General features: G+C 46.7%; 1 long non-coding RNA gene across 1 annotated transcript; it reads left to right on the top strand.

The window, feature by feature from the left end:
• The first annotated feature begins 6 nt into the window (after positions 1–6).
• On the top strand, positions 7–19,870 carry LOC149873829 (uncharacterized). The gene is made up of 3 exons (XR_016442953.1): positions 7–140; positions 8,504–9,104; positions 14,870–19,870. It is a non-coding gene; the product is annotated as an uncharacterized LOC149873829 (long non-coding RNA).
• The last annotated feature ends 55 nt before the right edge of the window (positions 19,871–19,925 follow it).

Below are 19,925 nucleotides of genomic sequence, written 5' to 3'. Positions count from 1 at the left end.
TCACCTGTCAGAAGAAAACAGCATAGTGGACCTACCATCCGCGTATGACCTCGCTGACAATTTTCTGCCGCAACACAGTGCTGAGTTCAGTGATGAGCCTTTTAGTTCTGTGCACACTTCTGCATCATCAATATCCACAGGTAATCACCAAACTAAATGTTCCTTTTTATACGTGTTCTTCCATCAATCAGTAAAGATCGACTCAAGCATCACGCTGTTTGAACAAGACACAAACAACATACTGAAGTTTGATGTCAGTGTTTCTGTGTATGAACTGTATGCTGTTTTCTGAGCTGCAGTAAGGACCTCTGTGACAAATGTATGCAGTAAGGACCTCTGTGGCACAGCATGTGCTGTGAATGGATGACACACTTGAGAGCAATTGAGAGGTTACTGTCATATCCTCATGTTTTGAGAATGTTGTTTTCTAATGTTAGTGTCTTCTTGCAGAAGGGAATTATTGAGGCTGGCACAGAAGCAATCATAATGCACTCACAGATGTCAACAAAAAATATTATCTTGCATGATTACAGCCAGTATGGAAATATTTTGCAAATCCTTTTCTCTATTTCCACACAACTCCAGTATTGTCTTTGAAATACTTTAGGACAAGCGTTCTGATGCTTATTTCCTTTATCTTTTTTAGCAACTGTGAATGGCTAGTTGTCATAAGCTTGTTGTGGGTCTGATCATACCAGTGATTGAGAGACAGCAAATTCTTTGGGTTTTTCTCTACCCTCCCTTTCCTCCAAGTCTTAGATCACATCACATGGTCTATATTTATCTCTCACTCCACTCCTGATCTAACATTTGTTAGGGTGAAATTTGTAGTGATAGGGAAATCATTTTACATGGGGAAATAGCAGGGGCTCAGTTGTTTGTGACTTTCAGATATTTCCAGTTATAGTATGCAAGTCAGGGACAGGCAAAATATGGCTTGCAGGCCGCATCTGGCCTGCAAGGCCATTCTATTCAGCCTGCAGGGTCCCTAAAATACTTAGAAAATTAATATTGATCTGCCCTTGGTTCCAGTCAAAAATGACAGGATGCGGGGGCAGTAGGACCCAGGGGAAGCCCTGGCGGGCTCCTGCAACAGCAGACCCTGCCTGGCCCTGCCCTCCCAGCTGGAAGCCCCAGCAGGAGCTTCTGGCCTGGGACCACATGGCTGCCCCGCGAGGGGAACCTCAGGTAAGGGGGAGAATGGTAGGGGAGGATCCCCAGGAAAAGCTGAGCATGGGGAAAAGCACCCCCTCCCTCTCCCCGTGGCCGGTGCTCCCTGCTGCAGCCAGTCGCTGCCCGCGCAGGGCTATTATGAGCAGGCACAGGCAGCTCCACATGGGGTGCGAGCTCTGGGCAAGCAACAGCAGCAAACACTGGCTCATGTGGCAAGTGGGGGTGCTACTCTTCTCCATGCCGAGCAGCTTCTCCCATTGCGGCGCAGCCCCAACGGGCAAGCCCGGAGCCAGCACAGGGCCCAGGCTGGCTGCAGGGGTGGGTTATAATCTCGTGTGGAGTATGGGGAAAAGCAGCCCCTCCCTCGCCCCATGTCTGGTGCCCTGTGCTGCAGCCACTCACAGCCTGTGTGGGGCTGCCTGTGCCTGCTCACAATGGCTCCGCGCAGGTTACGAGCAGCTGCAGCAGGGAGCTCTGGGCATGGGGCGGGGAAGGGGCAGCTTTTCCCCGTGCTCAGCACCTGCTCACTGGCAGGAAAGCAGCTGGGAGTTGGGGCTGCACACTGCCCCCCGCCTGTACCACGGGGCTGGGGAGCACTGGGAGTGAGTGGGTGGGCAGCCAGCAGGAGCACAGGGCCTGCACCGGCAGGGTCCAGAGCAGGGTGACAGGAGTACACGGATCCTGGGCGGCAGGGGCTTTATGGAGCTGGGCCAGCTTCCCCCTCTCCCTGCTGGTGCAGCCCAACCCGGCTCCACAGACCCCTGCCAGCTTGCTCTGGGCCCCACTAGTGCTGGCCCTGGGACATTAATTCCAAGACATTGATTGGGACATTGGTCCCAAGATGGTGACTGGGGGCAGGGTATCTGTCAAGGGACAGATGTGTGGCCCTTGACAGCTTGCCAAAACTGGGTAAGCGGTCCTCTGCCCAAAATAATTGCCCGCCCCTGATGGTAAGTGCTCTGCTTTTGTCCTCAGATGCAGCAGCCCCACGTTGCTGTGTGTACAGTTCTTGTGCTGCTCCTATTTGCTATTTGCAAGAGTGACTACGTAACTCAGTGTATCGTATTTTGGTGATAGGGGAGATATTTGGATGTTTTCAATCTCAGCACCTTCATGTGATGTTGAGTCTGAAATGCATCAAATCCTTCTTCAAGGGTTAAGAAGGATGTAGCAATTAAGTTTAAATGTCATGGATTAAAATCAACTGGTGGAGAAGTTTGCTTTTGCAAATGGTAAGAAAATAGATGTGTTTCTTCAGTTTTGTAGGCAGAACTGGTGAAATCCAGGTAAAGTGTTTATTGGCTTTGGGGATTTAAACTATTTGGAGGAAGTGTTAACTCCTGTCCTTTTTCCTCCTTGTGTTCTCTGACACTGATAGTTTGCCCAGTCATTATTTAGACAAGTATCAGTCTTGGTAAAGTTTAGGCACATTTCTAACAGCAGGCTGGAATGGGCCAGTGCTGAGACCTGGTGGCCATCACTGCCTCTCCACACTGCTCAGCTGTGGTGCAACATGGGTGAAGCCCCTGACCACAAAGTCTCCTGGCTCTGTGGGTTGGACACTGTGATATTACGGGCTGGATTCAGCCTATGTGCCATAGGCTGCTGACCCCTGTACTAGTCACCCTTGCAATGACATCTTCTGCTTAAGTCCCCGAAGACATCATCAAGGTAGGTGAAACATATCACCAAGGTGAATTGTTAAAGACATAAGCAAAAAGAGATTATTAATTGTTCAGGAAAACTTTACTTGTTTGAGAGCAGGTTAATACTTCTTCTCAATATGTTATCTAATTTCAAAGAGAAAAAAACAGTTGCTGGTTAAGGGAAGCTGTATTGCCATAAAGCAGTGTAAAAAAATTACAAACTATCTGGACCACCTTCAACATTGTTGACATTTTTGTCAATGATCTTGTCCAGGTGTTCGGGTTTTATATAGATAGAGATTTGCTCAACAAAATGAAATGTGGTAGTGTTTGATTATCAAGCCTGCGTAGTTTTCTTTGCTGCCAGTATGACGCATCCAGAATTGTCTCAAGAAACATAATCTATGGATTAAAGATATCAGTCTTTGCTCTGTTTCTGGTATTGAGAATAGGAGCTTTGGGGAAGGCCGCATAACCTCTTGGCGTATAGATACACATGATCTTTTTTGAGCCATGAGCTGTTTTATATCCTGTAATCCTCATGTTCTGGTAATGTTAAGGAGTTTTCCCATTTGTAAGAATGTTTATATATTTCCTTGAGTCTAATAAGAGTATTCTGAATGCATACTTTTCCCTGCTAGTTTGGTGAAATTGCTCTGACAGCAAAATCAGCTAAAGTGAGTTAAACAATGTTGAACAATAGGTTTTGTGTAATATTTTATATATGTATTAAAAATGCTGGGATCTTCTGCAACAGGTGCATTGGTGAGTTGTTTGCTCACATCCTCGTCAGCATAGGTGTGACTCTCTTGTATTGCTGACAAATGGGTTATGATTATTCTGTAGTCCAGGAACTGTTTTTTGAGGCTGACCAAGCTTTTATCCAGCGAGCCCATTGTGATAGCTGGAAAGACAAGGACAGGCTTCCTCAAGCTAATGAAAAATTCTGCTGTATCCCATGAGTTGTCTATAATATACATGTGGAATGTGTATCTCAGTTACATTATGTAGCAAATTAGTACATAAAGGGCTGAATCCTGTATCCTCATAGAACACCAATGGATAGCACTGGGAGTTTTGCTTGTGCAAAAAATGGAAGTTCAGATTCAAGCTGCTGCTGCTTGTTGTTTCTGTAACAGGGACACCTAGATGCTTCTCTTGGAGCCAAATTGTGAAGGGCAGCACATAAGAAAACAAGACAGCCTAAAAAAAATTATCTGGTCTCATGGACTGGATGAGTGGTATGGGACTGGTCCACGGGCTGGATGACTGGTACAGGGATAGCCCTCCCCTCTCACCCCTAACATGCCAGACCAAACATCCGCAACATCTATTCTGGCCATTCTGGAACTGCACCATATGCAGCGCCTACCCGTGACCAGCAGCAAGTATCCCGGACTGGCTGGAGTGGGCACCATGTGTGGTACTCACCCTGGGATGTGCACTGCATGCAATGCTGGAGCGGGAGCTGTGGGCACTGGATCCACTAGGCAGATGGGAACAAACCAGCTCGTAGAGCAGGTGTCACATATGGCATGGGTCCTAGAACTACTGGGGCAGGTGCCACATGTGATTTGTGTTCCAGGGCTATCATTTTGGGCTGACCCAGCATGCACTGCATGCAGCATGTGGGTAACCTTGAGACCCAGGGGCAGCACTGTGGACTGGATGATGGAGCTCGGCAGACCAGATCTAGCCTGTGGGGCATGTCTTTGACATGCCTGGTCTAAACAACTACTTGAAGACAATTTTCTGTCATGTGTCTATGAATAATAGTTTTACTCCATGTACCTTACTCTGTATAACAACAACAAATTCATGAGCATGCTAGTTTGTGCAGGAGGCTTCTGTTTTCCAGTTTCAGTGGCTTAACCTTACCTCAGTCCTGAGTTACTATGGGTACAGGAAGAATAGACTGCACTGAAAGCCAAATGCCTCATTTAGCACAGACCTTCCTGGATAAACAATCCTATCAGGAAATCATAGAGTTACAATCCTACCTTTCTTCTCTACCCACCACCACCTACTCCCCTTCTCATTCAATAGTGAAAATTTCTTCAGTTCTGAGAGATTGAAGCTAAGAGCAGTGGTTCATGATAGCTTGTGCTAAATGGAGGAACCTGGTTTAATATTAGCATTTTAAGTGTGGAGACTGGTTCCTCTTTGGGCAACAGGAATGACAGATTTTATAATTATGTTATTAAATGTTATTTTCAGTGCGTCAGGCACAGGGGCCTGTCTTGCATCAGTGCTAGTGTTTTAGCACATATAGAAGGCATTAGTGTCTCTTTGGGGCTGGACCCGATGATCTCGCAAGGTCCCTTCCAGCTCTAATGTCTATGAAACCCTTCATAGCGGTGGTGCAAAGAAAATAGGTGGGCTAGGTATAGACACTCAGAAAGCCCGAGGTAGAATCAATCTAAGTTAGGTGGTTTTCTTTAAGTGGCATAGTTTAGATCAGTAGCAAACACCACACATTTGCACTTGGTTGGGGGAGGGCAAATATTAAATCAAATTCCTCCATTTTTAAACCAGTCTGTGCACTGAACTTCTATTCTGTTATGGGTATAGCCCAGTTTCTGATCACTTATACCAGTAAAACTGTAATGCCTGTACCTGGCTTTAAAGTAGTATTTTTCTGGCAGATGTCGCATGCACTGGGTGGATATTGAATTAATGGTATATCATTCTGCCTTCAGGCAGCTGGAATTTATGTATGCATACTGCCTTTGTCAGAAATAGTCACTGTCAATAACATAAGGAGGAAATATTATTTTACTGGGAGAGAAATGTCTTGTAAGAGCAGTAGAGGAAACTGCACTAGGCAGTATAATCATGAAAACAGCAATCCCATGGAAATGCTAATCCAGTTCCATGTTTCATATGAAGAGGGAAGGGAAGAAGTTCTTCGCTATGAGAGTCATGGACTTGTTGAGGAGAGCTTTAAACTAGGCACGTCTTGGGGGCTGGGGAGAAGGTTTCACTGCCGGACTTGAAGCCACAAGCCACAAGGACGCAGGGGAAGGCATTCAAGCAATGGACAATCAGACATGTACTGATATCTTGAGTCACAAGTGGCATGACAGTAAGCCTGAGGTGGCTAGGGGAGAACTTGGGTGTCTCTTTGGAAATGCCAGAAGCATGGGGAACAAACAGGAGGAACTGGCAATCCTTCTGTCTGATGAGAATTTCGATTTGATTAGGTTGACGGAGACTTGGTGGAATGACACACATGACTAGGCAGTGAATATTGAGGGCTGTAGGCTCTGTAGGAAGGATTGAGTTGGGAAGAAGGGAGGAGGTGTGGCCCTGTATGTAAAAGAGTGGTACCCCTCCCTGCAGGTCACGTTTGGGAGCAGGGAAGGGTCCCTTGAGACCCTCTGAGTCAGCATACAAGGGGGACCAGGAGAAGGAGAGGTGATGGTGGGAGTCTACTACAGGCCTCCCTCCCAAGAAGGAGAGTGATCAGGTATTCTCCAGAGAACTGACTGAGGCAGCTAGCACTAGAGACATGATTGTTATGGGTGACTTCAACTACCCTGACATCTGTTGGGAAGATGGCAACAATAGATGACCTGTTTGTGACGCAGGTAGTAGAAGGGCCTACTAGGGGTAAGGCTACTCTGGATTTAGTGCTGGCCAAAGGAGAGGACATTGGAAGCAACCTAAGGATACTCTGGGAGATAGTGATCACGACCTGGTTAGATTCACCATTCACTGTAAGACTGGGAAATTAGTCAGCAAAACAGAAGCCCTGGATTTCAAGGAGGTAGTGTGTCTGTCTTGCTTCAGAAATCTGCTCGTGCGCCACCTTGGCACGGGCACCTGATGATTAGGTGTGGGGAGGCTTCATGCAACCTCCAGCAGGGGCCTCAATCACCCCAGGGAGTACCCCAGAACTCACCTGCCACAACTTTCAGTGGTGGGGTCTCCCATTGGAGGACCCTTGAGGTCATTTGTTCCTCCTGACAGATATTTGTGGGGCTCCACCTCCCCTACACCCCTTCCATATGCCAGACTCCAACGGACCACCTGATCTTGGTGTGGCTTGCCCTCTGGTCCCAATGGTCCTTACCTGTCATGCCCTCCTGGTATCGGGTCTTATTCTTTCCTTACCAGTGGACTGCAGGTCCATTGTATGTTCACCCCCCCCGTGGGTCGTCCCCTTCCGCTCAACGCTGACTGAATGTCGATTCTTGTGCGTGGCTGTCATTTGTTTTGTTGCTCAGACCTCACCGTGTAAGGTTACTGTCCAAAATAAGAACAACACAAAACAAAGTAAAAGACAACAAAGGACTATGCACAGTCAAGAAGGAACAGAAGGTAGGGCACAAAGAAAAAGAAGGCAGATTTAAAAAAAAAAAAAAAGGGAGATCAGACTGAACAGTATTTTTTCTCTCCCTGCCCTAGAGCCTGTGCCTGGCTGTGTCCCCCGACACTGCACCACACTCTGCTTCAGGTGAGAGCTCCCTCTGCTCCTCTCCTAGTCAGTTCCCCTCCTACCATGTGGCACTGTGAGGGCCTTGTGTGTGGAGCTTCTGCTGCCTCCAGCGCTGCCACTGCTTGTCCCCGAACGGAGTCTCCCATACGCCGGTGCTGCCTGTGACAGGTGTGGAGGCTTTTTGTAGCCACTGCTGCCTGGGGCGTTCCCTCCCAATTTGGGACTTTCTTCTACTTGCCAGCGCGAAGAGCCTTCATAGCCTCTGCTTTATCTTCCTGTTGATGCCGGCTTTTATCTCTGCTCGCCGGCAGTCATCTGTAATGTCACCCAGCGGCTCCAGCTGTATATAAGCACAGCTGATGAACCGTGCGGGCTTTTCCCCTTGGCATTGTTTGTCTGGAGTCCTGAAGTGGGTAAATAATCTTTGATTTTGGGGTCTCTCCTCTGGCGTTGCACAACCTACATGTTTGTACCCCTGGGACAGGCAGACTTTAGCAAACTCAGAAGACTAGTTGGAAAGGCCCTCTGTAACCAGCAGCTGGATGACTTGGGAGTTCAGGAGCAGTGGTGCTTCCTTAAGGAGGCAATTCTTGAAGCTCAAAAACAAGCCATCCCCAGGTGGACAGAAAGCTGGAAAGGAGCCAAGAAGTGCCTGTTTGGCTCGACAGGGATGTTAGCAAGCTGCTGAAAAAGAAGGGAAAAAAAGAAACATATAAACAGTGGAGGAATACAGCAACTTGAGAGGAATACACCCGTGTAGTCAGGGCCTGCAGATACGAGACATGGAAGGCTGAGGCAGGCATGGAGATCAAGCTGGCAGCCAGACTAAAAGACAACAAATAGTCCTTCTACAGATACATAGAGAGCAAGAAAATGTAACTATTTTATATTATTTAGCATATAACCGTTTTATATTATCTTTGTATAAAGCATAAATTTTATATTATTTTCTCTTTTTTGTATAACTGCCGTGTGGCACTTTCACATTTATGTAACCTTGAGGCCTGTGCTGTTAACCAAAGCAAGTGCCTGGTACCGCTTTTGTTGCCTTGCAGTTTTACTGTTAGTCTAAACAAGTGCCTGGTACTATGCTCTGCTGGCAGTAGGCCCCATACCATACCTGTACGCTATAAATTTTACCTCTTATCTAAAAAGTGTCAGTATTGCAGAAACGAAACTTGTGTAGAAAATCTGCCTAGTAACTATTATATAAAAGAAAATTATCCTATCTCTCTATGTTTAGCCTATATTATAGTTAGTGTCATAGAGGCAGTCCAACGAACATCTATAAAAGAGGCAAAGAAGCAGGAAGCAGCAGAGACGACAACTGGAAAACTCTGTGGGCCCGATCACCCCACAGACCGGTTCTCAGCCTCCCCGTCTGGGCGTACCCCAGCGAAGACAAAGGCCTCGGAAATTTAACAGCTGACAACGGTTCACCGTGTTACAGTTTTGCGCTGTGTATCCCATTCCTGAGCTGTCGACCAGTTCTGGGACTACGGAGCCGGCAGCCGTACCTAGCTTTGGACTAGTTCCATTGTTGGAGAGCAAGGGCTGGTTCTGGAACCTCGTGAACCAACAGACTCCCTTAGGCTACCCCATTCATGAGCTGCTAACCAGTTCTGGGACTACGGAGCCGGCAGCTGCTGGCTCTGGAACCCCGTGAACCAACAGACCCCCTTTGTATCCAGCATACTGTAACTGAAGAAACATCGGAGACTCCACTTACTTTTCGACTGCCTCTCATCGTAGCTTAGACAGCATACCTACGCTCGCTATATTTGTATCTACTGCATCTTCGTTCCAACCGGCCTCCCCTCTTACTCGTAAGAGGGTGAAGCCAGGTGAGTGAATAAAAACTTTTTGTTTTACTCTATATCTACTCTGTAATAACTTTTATTACTAACATTCCATCTCAATGAGCCGTTGACCAGTTCTGGGACTTAAAGAGCCGGCAGCCGCACCTAGCTTTGGACTAGCTCCACTGTTGGAACGCAAGGGCTGGCTCTGGAACCTCGTGAACCAACGGACACCCTATAGATTAAGAGACACTAACAACTTACTCTAAGTTGTCTGCTTGTGCCAACTCGGCGAACCTCGAGGGCGGCTAAAAAACTACCTCAATTCCGGCCCACAAACCGCGCGCTCGCACAACTCCGCAAAGCCCACGGCTCCCCTAAGTGGTGCCGGAACCGCTAGCCCGGCATTTCGCCACATGGCGTCACGAACAGGATCCCAAGTAGACGATCAGGCCATGCTAGTCTGCATGTGTCCCTGGCGACTGGGACAGCGTTCACCCCCACTGACCTCTGATGATCTTTGGAGTCATCTTGCCTATCATGCGGCAGGCGATAGCGACCCTAAAACTCACATCTCTGGTCGCATTTGGGTGAACGAACCAGAAAGTAGGATCTGGACATGCTCACTAGCTGCTGCTGCTCTGGGGTGTGTAATGGTCGCCCCCAAAGTCATGTTTTCCCCAACAAACGCAGGGGGAAACGGAGCCCTTGCAGGTGTTCTCCCTTCTAAGGGAGATGCGTCGCCGGCCAGTGAAGAACAAGCCTCTATTTTAGGGCTCCTTCATAATGTCATAGGAAAGCACCCCCCCGGCCAAATTAACCCCCAGGAAATACCTGAAACTGGGAAGGCCTATGATAGTCTAGTCCGCTGCCGCTGCGAACTAGAAGCCGAGAGGGGAGCTAAGAAAAGACTCTTTAACAAAACTGAACTAATACCCAGTAGAGTGACAGAAGTTTTGTTGCGACACTTCATAAATGCTGTAGGAGCTATAGGAGACTTAGAGTCCCAGCTCCACACTGCATGCCGCAACGCCACAGAACTAGCAGCCGCAAAAGCATCAAGCATGCAAACAACTCGGAAGAGAGCCCTGAGTGCTTAAAGGAAGCGAAGTTACTTCCATGCCTTCCCCCAACTGCTCCAACCGCTCCAGAATATACACTAACTGAATGTAAAGAACCACCTCCATATTCAGAGCCTAACCCTCCAGTTGTCATCACTGCCGCGAAGCTCCCCTACCCCCCAGTCGTTGCTATTGTACCACCGTCGGTCGCCGCTCCGCCAGCCGCCGTCGCCGCACCACTAGCCGCTGTCGTTATTACAGAACTTAACCCTCCCGCTACTACTACCACACTAATATCGCCAATTTATCCACCATTGCCGCTGAGAACTCTGCCAGTTGCCACCCGAAAAGCTGCCTTACCAGCTGCCACTCGAAGAGCTGCCTTGCCTGTTACCACCCGGACTCGAAAAGTTATTACTGAAGAGGACAATGGAGAAGAGGATAACGCATCTTTATCTTCTGGAGACGAAGGGGAACAAAAGGAGGGCGAAAGAGGAGAGGGAGAAGAAGTATAAAAGAAGAGAACAAAGGCGAGAGCAACCAACGGCATACAGAAAATAAAAAATCCAAGAGAAAGTCTCGCGACCCCATGAAAACAGAACGTACAACCATCGTCTTCAGAACGCGCGACCGAAGCGAGTTACGAGAACTCTATATGGATACACGAATCGGTCCGGATGAAACTCCCGCCATCTGGTTAGGTCGTCTCGTAGTTGTACACGCTATGGAGACACTTGACAAGGCAGGAGCGCGGTATCTAATGCAACAATCCCAGTGGAGTGGAGGAGTCTGCGTGGATACCGAAATTCTAGATGCTGAAGAGGAGTTACCATTATCATCGCCGGCTGCCCTGTCGGAGCACTTCTCAACTGTCCCTATAGAGTCCACGACGGACTCTCTACTCTACTTGAGCAACCAAAAGCTTTATCACTTATTTATGCCATGATAGGCTGCTCTTTCCTGCGATGGAATCCTAGAGAGAACCCAGTTGGTAACGCAGATTTTAGAGCCACTATGGACAAATGGCCACATAAGTACCTACCAGATCCCAGTAAAGTCCCAATTGCCCTAGAAGGAGTAGAAGAAGCATACCAAGTTTATGGAGCCGGGTTTGGGCAAGCAGCTCGCCTAGTAATGATTACTGCTGTCGGCAAGCCTAGCAGCACTGTTCTTCATTTACAACGCCAACTAGACTCCCCTGCCAGTCAGATTTTAAAATGACATGCTCTACTCGCGGAACCGCAGTCCTTTTCACCCCCCGGAGCTGTATCTTGGTCGCCTTCTCCATTTCCCCCAGCAGCCTTTACAACTCAACCAGTATGGACACAGCCCTTGATTCAACAGCCAAATCATCCCTCCTCCTATAATCCGCCCCAACAACCACCAGCCCAAGGACCACCTACTCGAACGCCATTAGAGCGAGCAAGATTCGGCTTCCTATTGGGACGATCCGGGCTAGACAAAGCGACTCTCTGAAAGTTATCAGAGAGAGAGCAACTGACCCTCGCCATCAAACTAGGATGGTATCCTAACCGCCAGCCAAAGCCAAAAAATGAGTAGAAGCCGCCGAGGCAGTTTAACCTTGGTGGCGAACCTCAACAACTTTATGATCAGCGCCCCTATGCAATTATTTTCATCAAAAACAACTCATCCGATAAAGGCCCTCTAGGCCTCAAGACGGCAATAGCAATTAAGTTCCTCCTAGACACCGGAGCACAAATTTCAGTCATCCAACCATCTACCCCCCACACCCCGCTTAAAAAAAGAATCCACGTACAAGGCCTAAACTCCGTCGCCAGCGTCACGTTAGGCCGTTGTGTACAACACCCAACAAGAAAGTCGTTCGTAGCAGCGATAGGAGATGTCAACCTACTCCGTGTCTCAGAAATCCTCAAATTTGATCTCAAGCCTACACTTATGCAAGCATTTCCAGTCAACCCCTGCAAAACATCGAGCATCGCACCCCATACGCCGAAAGTCGTCAATCACCTGTCGTGGTGCTACACGCCCATCCCTATGAAGTCACATCTCCGAGAGTCACTCCAGAAACTTCTCAATGAACTACAAGAAGCAGGCCTTATTTCCAAAATTTCACATGCTAAGTTTCTATCACCTGCATGGGGCATTGCAAAACCCAGAAGCCCTAATGAAGCTCGACTCGTAGTTGATTATCGTCGTGCCAACAAGCAAGTAGAACCTCTATCGCAGCCCAGCCTTAAGATGCTACCACAGACTTTAAGCGAAATGATAGCCTACCAGGCAACCCCCTGGTTTGGAAGTACCTTAGATCTCAAAAACATGTTCTTTTCTATCCCTATTATCGATGACGTCGGGATACTTAACATGTGCGTAAACGGACAAATGTTTAAATGGAACGTCTGTCCCCAAGGGTACTGCAATTCACCAGCAGTAGCCACAGCAGCCATCAACGCTACCCTTGAGGCCTTCTCTACATCTGATGACGTCCGCATCTGGAGTTATGTAGATGACATTGCTGTCATGGGCAGAACTCCAGAAGTAGTAACCCAGACTACAGAAAAATTAATACATCACTTATAAGCCCATGGATGGACTGTAAACATGCAAAAATCTCAACTCACCGCAAAGCCACACATTTTTTTCCTTGGCGAAGTATTCGATCATGACACTCGCAAAGCAACAACGCATACAACTCCAACCATCCTCTGGATCAAAGGTACTACCCCAACGAGAAAAGAAATTCAACAATTTCTAGGCCAGCTAAACTGGCACAGAGCTCATGTACCAACAAGTCATCTAGAAGTCATCGCATGTCTACATCAGCAACTATGCGTTAAAACTAATACTCGAAGCATATGGGACCCCACTCACGACTATGATAAGTTACAAGAACTCTTAGAGGCCACCTCAACCACAGTTCTCCACAGTGTCAGCCCCAATGAGTCTATAACTGTTACCCTCAGACATACAAGTCAAATCCTTTGGGCAGCCGGCACTACCAGCGATAACAAGTTAGTATTTTCAACTTATAAAGCCATGCAACCGTCCCAACTTCGATATGGAGTCACGGGAACCCTCTTACTAGCATCTCAGCTTGCCACAGTTGCTTATCCCAACATCCCTACGACCACCGGAACCCTCTTTGGATCAGGCGTCACACTACTTCCACTCCTTGTTCCCGACCGACCAGACCCAACTTTTCATGGCTTAAGTACCACCTGGCAAGAATTAGTACAAGTCTTCCATTTCCACTTCCACCACTGGAAGACAAAAGAGGCGCCAGCAAGTTCAACACCTTCCCTCCCTCACCAGAACCTCTTACTAATGTATGGCACCATCCTACCTGCCTGGATAGCGTCAGACGGAAGTACAGCCCATGGTGGAGCACATGGATTCTTCTGTAGCCCATGCCAATACATTGAAGTAGAACCTGCAGCCCCACCCCCAAACGCACAACTCGAAGAACTCCTCGCATTCAAAGGAGCCCTCCAACGCTGCCTAGACGCTCATAATGCCCGTGAACCTGTCCCTGTAATAGCTGTTGACTCTCAATATAGCTACAAAATATTAACTGGGCAAACACAAGCCACAGAAAACCAACCTTTGTGGAATGTTATCTTCGCTATATTGCCTCAATTTAAAACCATACCTCTGTTACAACACACCCACTCACACCGAGCAGACACCGACCCAATCCACGCCCACATCGACGCCGTATTACAAGATGCAGAGAAGCGTGCAGAGGCCATCAAGAAAACAGCAAATAGACCACAACAAGTTGCAGCAGCCATCCTCACTAAGACAGATGTCAATAATCAACACTTAGTGCAATGGCTACATGAGTTCTGGGGCCATATCAGCCCCAACAAAGCTCATCTCAGATGGAAGCGAGTAACCGATGAAATGCCACCATTTACCATCACACTTAAAGATTGGAAGGCACGAAGTCAAACCTGCTATATATGTAATAAAGTCAAGACTACGCCAGACGCATCGGCCAAACAAGCATATGACCCAAAGTACTTTTCCCCAGGAAAGACGTGGCAAGTTGATCTCATGGGACCACTCCCTGGAGTCAAGCGTCAGGCTAAGGCATTAGTCCTAGTCGATCTAGGCACCAGACAATTGCAATGCATCCCGCTTACGAAGACCACCGCTAAAACCGTCTGCTCTGCGCTGCTTCAGGCCATGAGCCTCTGGCAAGTGCCAAATGAAATCCAATCCGACGGAGGACCATCCTTTACGTCAAAGGCCCTAGCAGTTTTTTGCAACACCTATAACATCATCTGGCACACTCACATCCCATATCACCCACAGTCAAATGGTGTCGTTGAACGTTTCATAGGCATCCTCAAAGAAAAGCTCTGTCTAACAGGAAACGGTACATATTCAAATTGGACAAGCCACCTACCACAAATTCTAATCCAACTAAATGAAGACAAGTCGTTATGGACTAACAGAAAGCAAGAAACGCCAAAACCATGGGAGCCTCGATTCCAGCCGGAGGAACTTGTCTGGGTAGCCATACCAGGGCCCAACGAAAAGAAACAGCTCCTATACCAAGGAATAATACAATCTGCAGGAACCTACCCAAACACCTATCACGTTAAAACTGACGCGCCCAATAAGACATTATTAGCCCATCATAATTGGCTGAGTCATCGTTCTGAGATAAAAGACTAGCTATTGTATTGTATATAGCTTTTATACCCTGCCTTGTATTGTATATAGCTTTTATACCCTGCCTTAACCATTTTATTTTCTCTACAGGCAAGTGTATCGCATGGGACAGCTGTTCGGGAAACCCCCGTCACCCATCTTGTATACGCGCCTTGACTCGGTAGAAACCACTCCTCCGAAGAAGTGGCTGTATTCCCTGCTAACGCGATACGTCGGCAAGCCTATTCATCGTTCTGTTAACACTACCCCTGCGTATCACCGTCATAACCACTGTACAACACCATCTGTCACGTCTAAGAATACCTGTAAATGAGCTATAGCCACAAGCTAATGCCCACCATGCTATGTCTATCGTTATTAACACACTCTGTTTTCCTGTTCCTAGTTATTGCACCTGTCCTTATCTCTTCTTCTTTACCTAATTCACCTAACACCGTACTTCAACTTTTATCCCTATGGGCCAATGCCACTGGAGAAGAAGAAGAGGGACGGGGATTAACCGCCTGTTTAAAAATTCCCATGTCCGTCCAAGACCCAGTCCTTACTCTTTACCCAGAACCATTTAATCTATCCAATTGGTTCTCTCAAGTCTCACTAAGTTCAAAAACTTCCATACATGTATTCCTAAGTGAAAATTCCAGTTCTATTAATTATTCTTGGCCACAAAATTTTACACTTGCTAGTCTGTCCTCTGAACCAACTGAAACGAAATGTTTTCTTAACAAGGCCCCATACGCTTGTTCAGCTATCCCATGGGGAATTCACCCTAATGGTAACGATTGGTTCCGACCAGACCAGTCACTAACATGGGATCCTCGTTTAGTTATTCCACCATGGCACCTTGATCTCACACCACATGGTCGAGCTGCCATATCTGTAGTTACCTTATCCCCTCTTATCCAGCCGACACCTTTAGTAAAATGGAGTAATTCTTTAGCTATAAATTTATCTCAACCAGGTCCCTTCGGAAATGATTCCTGGTTCGGATTCTATTATCCCACGTTACGAGCAGTATTGTTAAACGCTGCTTGCCATGGCGTCACACTCCCAATAAAACAGCCCGGCCCCCCAGAACGAACAAGACACGCTTTTCCCTTTCCTAAACAGTGCTCAAAATTATTCACCCCAGCACCAATAGGCCTTGCCTGGGCCTGTTCTGATGGAAAAGTATATACAGCTTTACCTGCCACCCTTAGCGCCATACAATGTTTTCTTGCATCACTTTTATTCTGCCCACCTTTAAAAGCATCTACTGCCAACCCACCGAGCCTTTCTATAAAACGCAGAGAAACTAGATCACATGCACCAGTATGGCGTTCCCTAACCCATGGAGAAAAAGTAACTCAAGCTCTTAGTTGGGCCACCGAAAGTCTATTTGTTTGGGGAGTTGGTATAACAAAAACCCGCGTTGCCTTAGCCCAATTGGCTGAAGAAGTAGAATTATTAGCAAACTGCACAGCTGATAGCCTTTCCCTCTTTAATCAACAGTTACAAGCCACCTCCCAAATGACCATCCAAAACCGCCTTGCGTTAGATGCCTTATTACTCCAACATGGTGGCCTATGTCAATACCTCAACCTCTCTAATGACCTATGTTGCATTGCAATTCCAAATGTTTCCATTCCACTTAACCAACAGGTTAATAGTATTCGCAAAATAGCTACCCGTGTCAACGGCATCGCTGGCATTGGCAACAGTCTACTTTCTCAAGTCTTTAATGCACTAGGTTTTAATATCTCATCTTGGCTATCTAACCTACTTTCAGCACTCCTCTTAGTATTTGTACCTATTATTATTTTCTTTTGTGTTTGTTCTTGTGTTATAAAGTATATCCAAAATCGTATGAACTCTGTAAGTGCCTTTGTCTATACCAAACTTTCTAATGAACCTAACAAAGAAAAAGGACTGTTCACCATCAACCCGTTTTTAAATGAGACCGCCACATAAATGTTTCACTGCCCCACGGCACGGGGGCATGTAACTATTTTATATTATTTAGCATATAACCGTTTTATATTATCTTTATATAAAGCATAAATTTTATATTATTTTCTCTTTTTTGTATAACTGCCGTGTGGCACTTTCACATTTATGTAACCTTGAGGCCTGTGCTGTTAACCAGAGCAAGTGCCTGGTACCGCTTTTTGTTGCCTTGCAGTTTTACTGTTAGTCTAAACAAGTGCCTGGTACTATGCTCTGCTGGCAGTAGGCCCCATACCATACCTGTACGCTATAAATTTTACCTCTTATCTAAAAAGTGTCAGTATTGCAGAAACGAAACTTGTGTAGAAAATCTGCCTAGTAACTATTATATAAAAGAAAATTATCCTATCTCTCTATGTTTAGCCTATATTATAGTTAGTGTCATAGAGGCAGTCCAACGAACATCTATAAAAGAGGCAAAGAAGCAGGAAGCAGCAGAGACGACAACTGGAAAACTCTGTGGGCCCGATCACCCCACAGACCGGTTCTCAGCCTCCCCGTCTGGGCGTACCCCAGCGAAGACAAAGGCCTCGGAAATTTAACAGCTGACAACGGTTCACCGTGTTACAGTTTTGCGCTGTGTATCCCATTCCTGAGCTGTCGACCAGTTCTGGGACTACGGAGCCGGTAGCCGCACCTAGCTTTGGACTAGCTCCACTGTTGGAACGCAAGGGCTGGCTCTGGAACCCCGTGAACCAACGGACACCCTATAGATTAAGAGACACTAACAACTTACTCTAAGTCGTCTGCTTGTGCCAACTCGGCGAACCTCGAGGGCGGCTAAAAAGCTACTTCAATTCCGGCCCACAAGCCGCGCGCTTGCACAACTCCGCAAAGCCCGCGGCTCCCCTAAGCAGTGCCGGAACCGCTAGCCCGGCATTTCGCCACAGAAAAAATCAGGCTGTACTGTGGGCCTCCTACTGAATACTCAGGGGCAGCCCACAGTCGATGCCTATGAAAAAGCAGAACTCCTAAATGCATACTTCGTGTCAGTATTCTTGAAATCCAAACAGGGGCTGTTCACCTAACCAGAGGCCCCAGGAGCATGGGGGAGACAACAGGCTACATGAAGTCAGTCTTCAAAAGGCAAGGGATCTCCTACAACACTTGGATATTTTCAAACCTGCTGGGCCTGATGACCTGCACCCAAGAGTCCTGAAAGAACTGGCTGAGCTTATAGCAGTGCCACTGTTTGCAGAGTTGTGGAATTTGGGAGTGGTCCCAGATGATGGAAAGAGGGCCAATGTGGTGCCCATCTTCAAAAAAAAAAAGTGGGGGGGGAAGAGGGATGACCCTGCAGACTACAGACTGGTGTGACCTCAGTTCTGGATAAAATCTTTGAAAAATTTATGAAGGAGGCAATAAATCACGAACTGGCGGTAACTGATGAAGTCCTGGTAACTGACACGGTCTTAAGAAGTAACCAGCATGGTTTTGTGGAGGGTAGATTATGCCTGACAAACCTTGTGTCCTTCTACAACCAGGTAATTAGCCATTTGGACAAGGAACACAAGGTTGATCTCTACTTGGCACTGGTGAGGTCTCAGCTGGAGTACTGTGTCCCATTCCCCCTCCCCTTTGGTAATACAAATTGTTACAAGTGATGAGTCTTGAAGGAATTAGGTACATAGGAGAATGAGATTGGGAAGATCTGACATCAGTGGAACAAGAGAGTGGGAAAGGAAGGCAGGGAGAGGGAGGATAAAGGAAAATGTGGACCGCATGTCTGGAGCAGAGCCTGTCCAAGAGTATTTAAGGACTGAATAACCAGCTGTTGTAAATGTCCTTTTGGCTTCAGAAAGAGTGGGCAGTAGAACACCAGCTGAGTAAGTTTCCATTGTGAATCCAAATGATACTCTGGGAAGCCAGGACCCTTTCACAGGCTGTCTTGGAAGCTTCCCCCCTGGCCAGAGAGTGGAGCCTCTGAGGCTGGATCTGACAGAAAGAAGGGTTTGATAGTCCTGTGTTTGTACTGCTCCAGCAGCAGCAACCATTTTTTCACAGCTCCTGGTTCCAGGGCAATATCTCTGAACGCACCATTTGGCTTTAACACCACTGCAGGCTCTCCTTGGTTTCTGCCTGAACTTACTATTGACTAACTGCTGTAGCTGGAAGTGAGCACAGGTATGTAATCCATTTGGGAATGATAGTTTATTGCAGGACAAATCCATGATGCGAGAGTAGACGGAACTTCTTTTATGGGGAGCTTTTAGTACATTCCTTTGGATTTTTTGTTCGTGTTTCTAAGAGGCCCCCCTCTCTAACATGGTAAACTTGTGATAAAATGTGGTAAACTTGTAGCAATTTCTGTTGAAGACTCTGGAACATTAGATGCTAAATGTCTGTTCCTGACTTGATGGAAATAAGCTTATCTTCTTTGAAGTCTGTAGGTCTGTGCTGGGGCTTTGGATCTAGCACAGCACTGATGATTTGATACAGAACTACAAACCACATTTTCCAGGTTTATTTCATAATCATGAAGGCTGGACTTTGTAAAAGGAGAACTGAGATTCTTAACTAAGTAAAAGCACCACATCTAATGATCCCAGTACTGGCCTGCCATACATGGACCAGTATTTCAGTGTGTTTCTTGCCTCTAAGTGTTCCTTTAGTGGTTAAGAGCCTTTTATTGTTTGTTTCCAATAAGAGTCATGCATATTTCATCACCGCATATTTCTTCTAGCTCATCCTCAAATGCTCTTGCTGTTTAATGTGCTGACTTGCCTTGTAAGTGCTGCTTCATTTTTTCCAGTAGAAGTTTGTCATGTATACTAAAATGAAATGACTTTACATGCTGGAGTGTATTTTTGGGTTATACATATGTGCTTTTGTGGGATATTGAAAATCAAAGGCACATGCTGTACTTTTAACAACAAGAACAGATGAGAGCCATCAGCTGAAGGATATTCAGAGGTTCTCTGCTATATACAATTCAGTGCATTAATTCTTTTTTCTGTAAAATGTAGTGTGGTTTCTTAACTAAGAAATGGAATTTCCAGAGCTTGTCCTACCTTGCAGCATTTTATTACAGATAAAGTATAAATGCCAAAGGCCACTGGCTTTTTATATAGCCTTATTTAAACTATTAAACCTCTAGGTTCAAAACAAGTGTTTCGTTAAACAGCCTCCTCAAGTCACATTGTTCAGACAGGGCCAAACGTGA

Source organism: Crocodylus siamensis, chromosome 1 (genome assembly GCF_052110815.1).
Source record: "Crocodylus siamensis isolate JL-2025a chromosome 1, ASM5211081v1, whole genome shotgun sequence".
In the NCBI taxonomy this organism is placed as follows: domain Eukaryota; kingdom Metazoa; phylum Chordata; order Crocodylia; family Crocodylidae; genus Crocodylus; species Crocodylus siamensis.
Note: the sequence above shows the minus strand (reverse complement) of the source record. Positions and strands in the feature narration are given on the sequence as shown.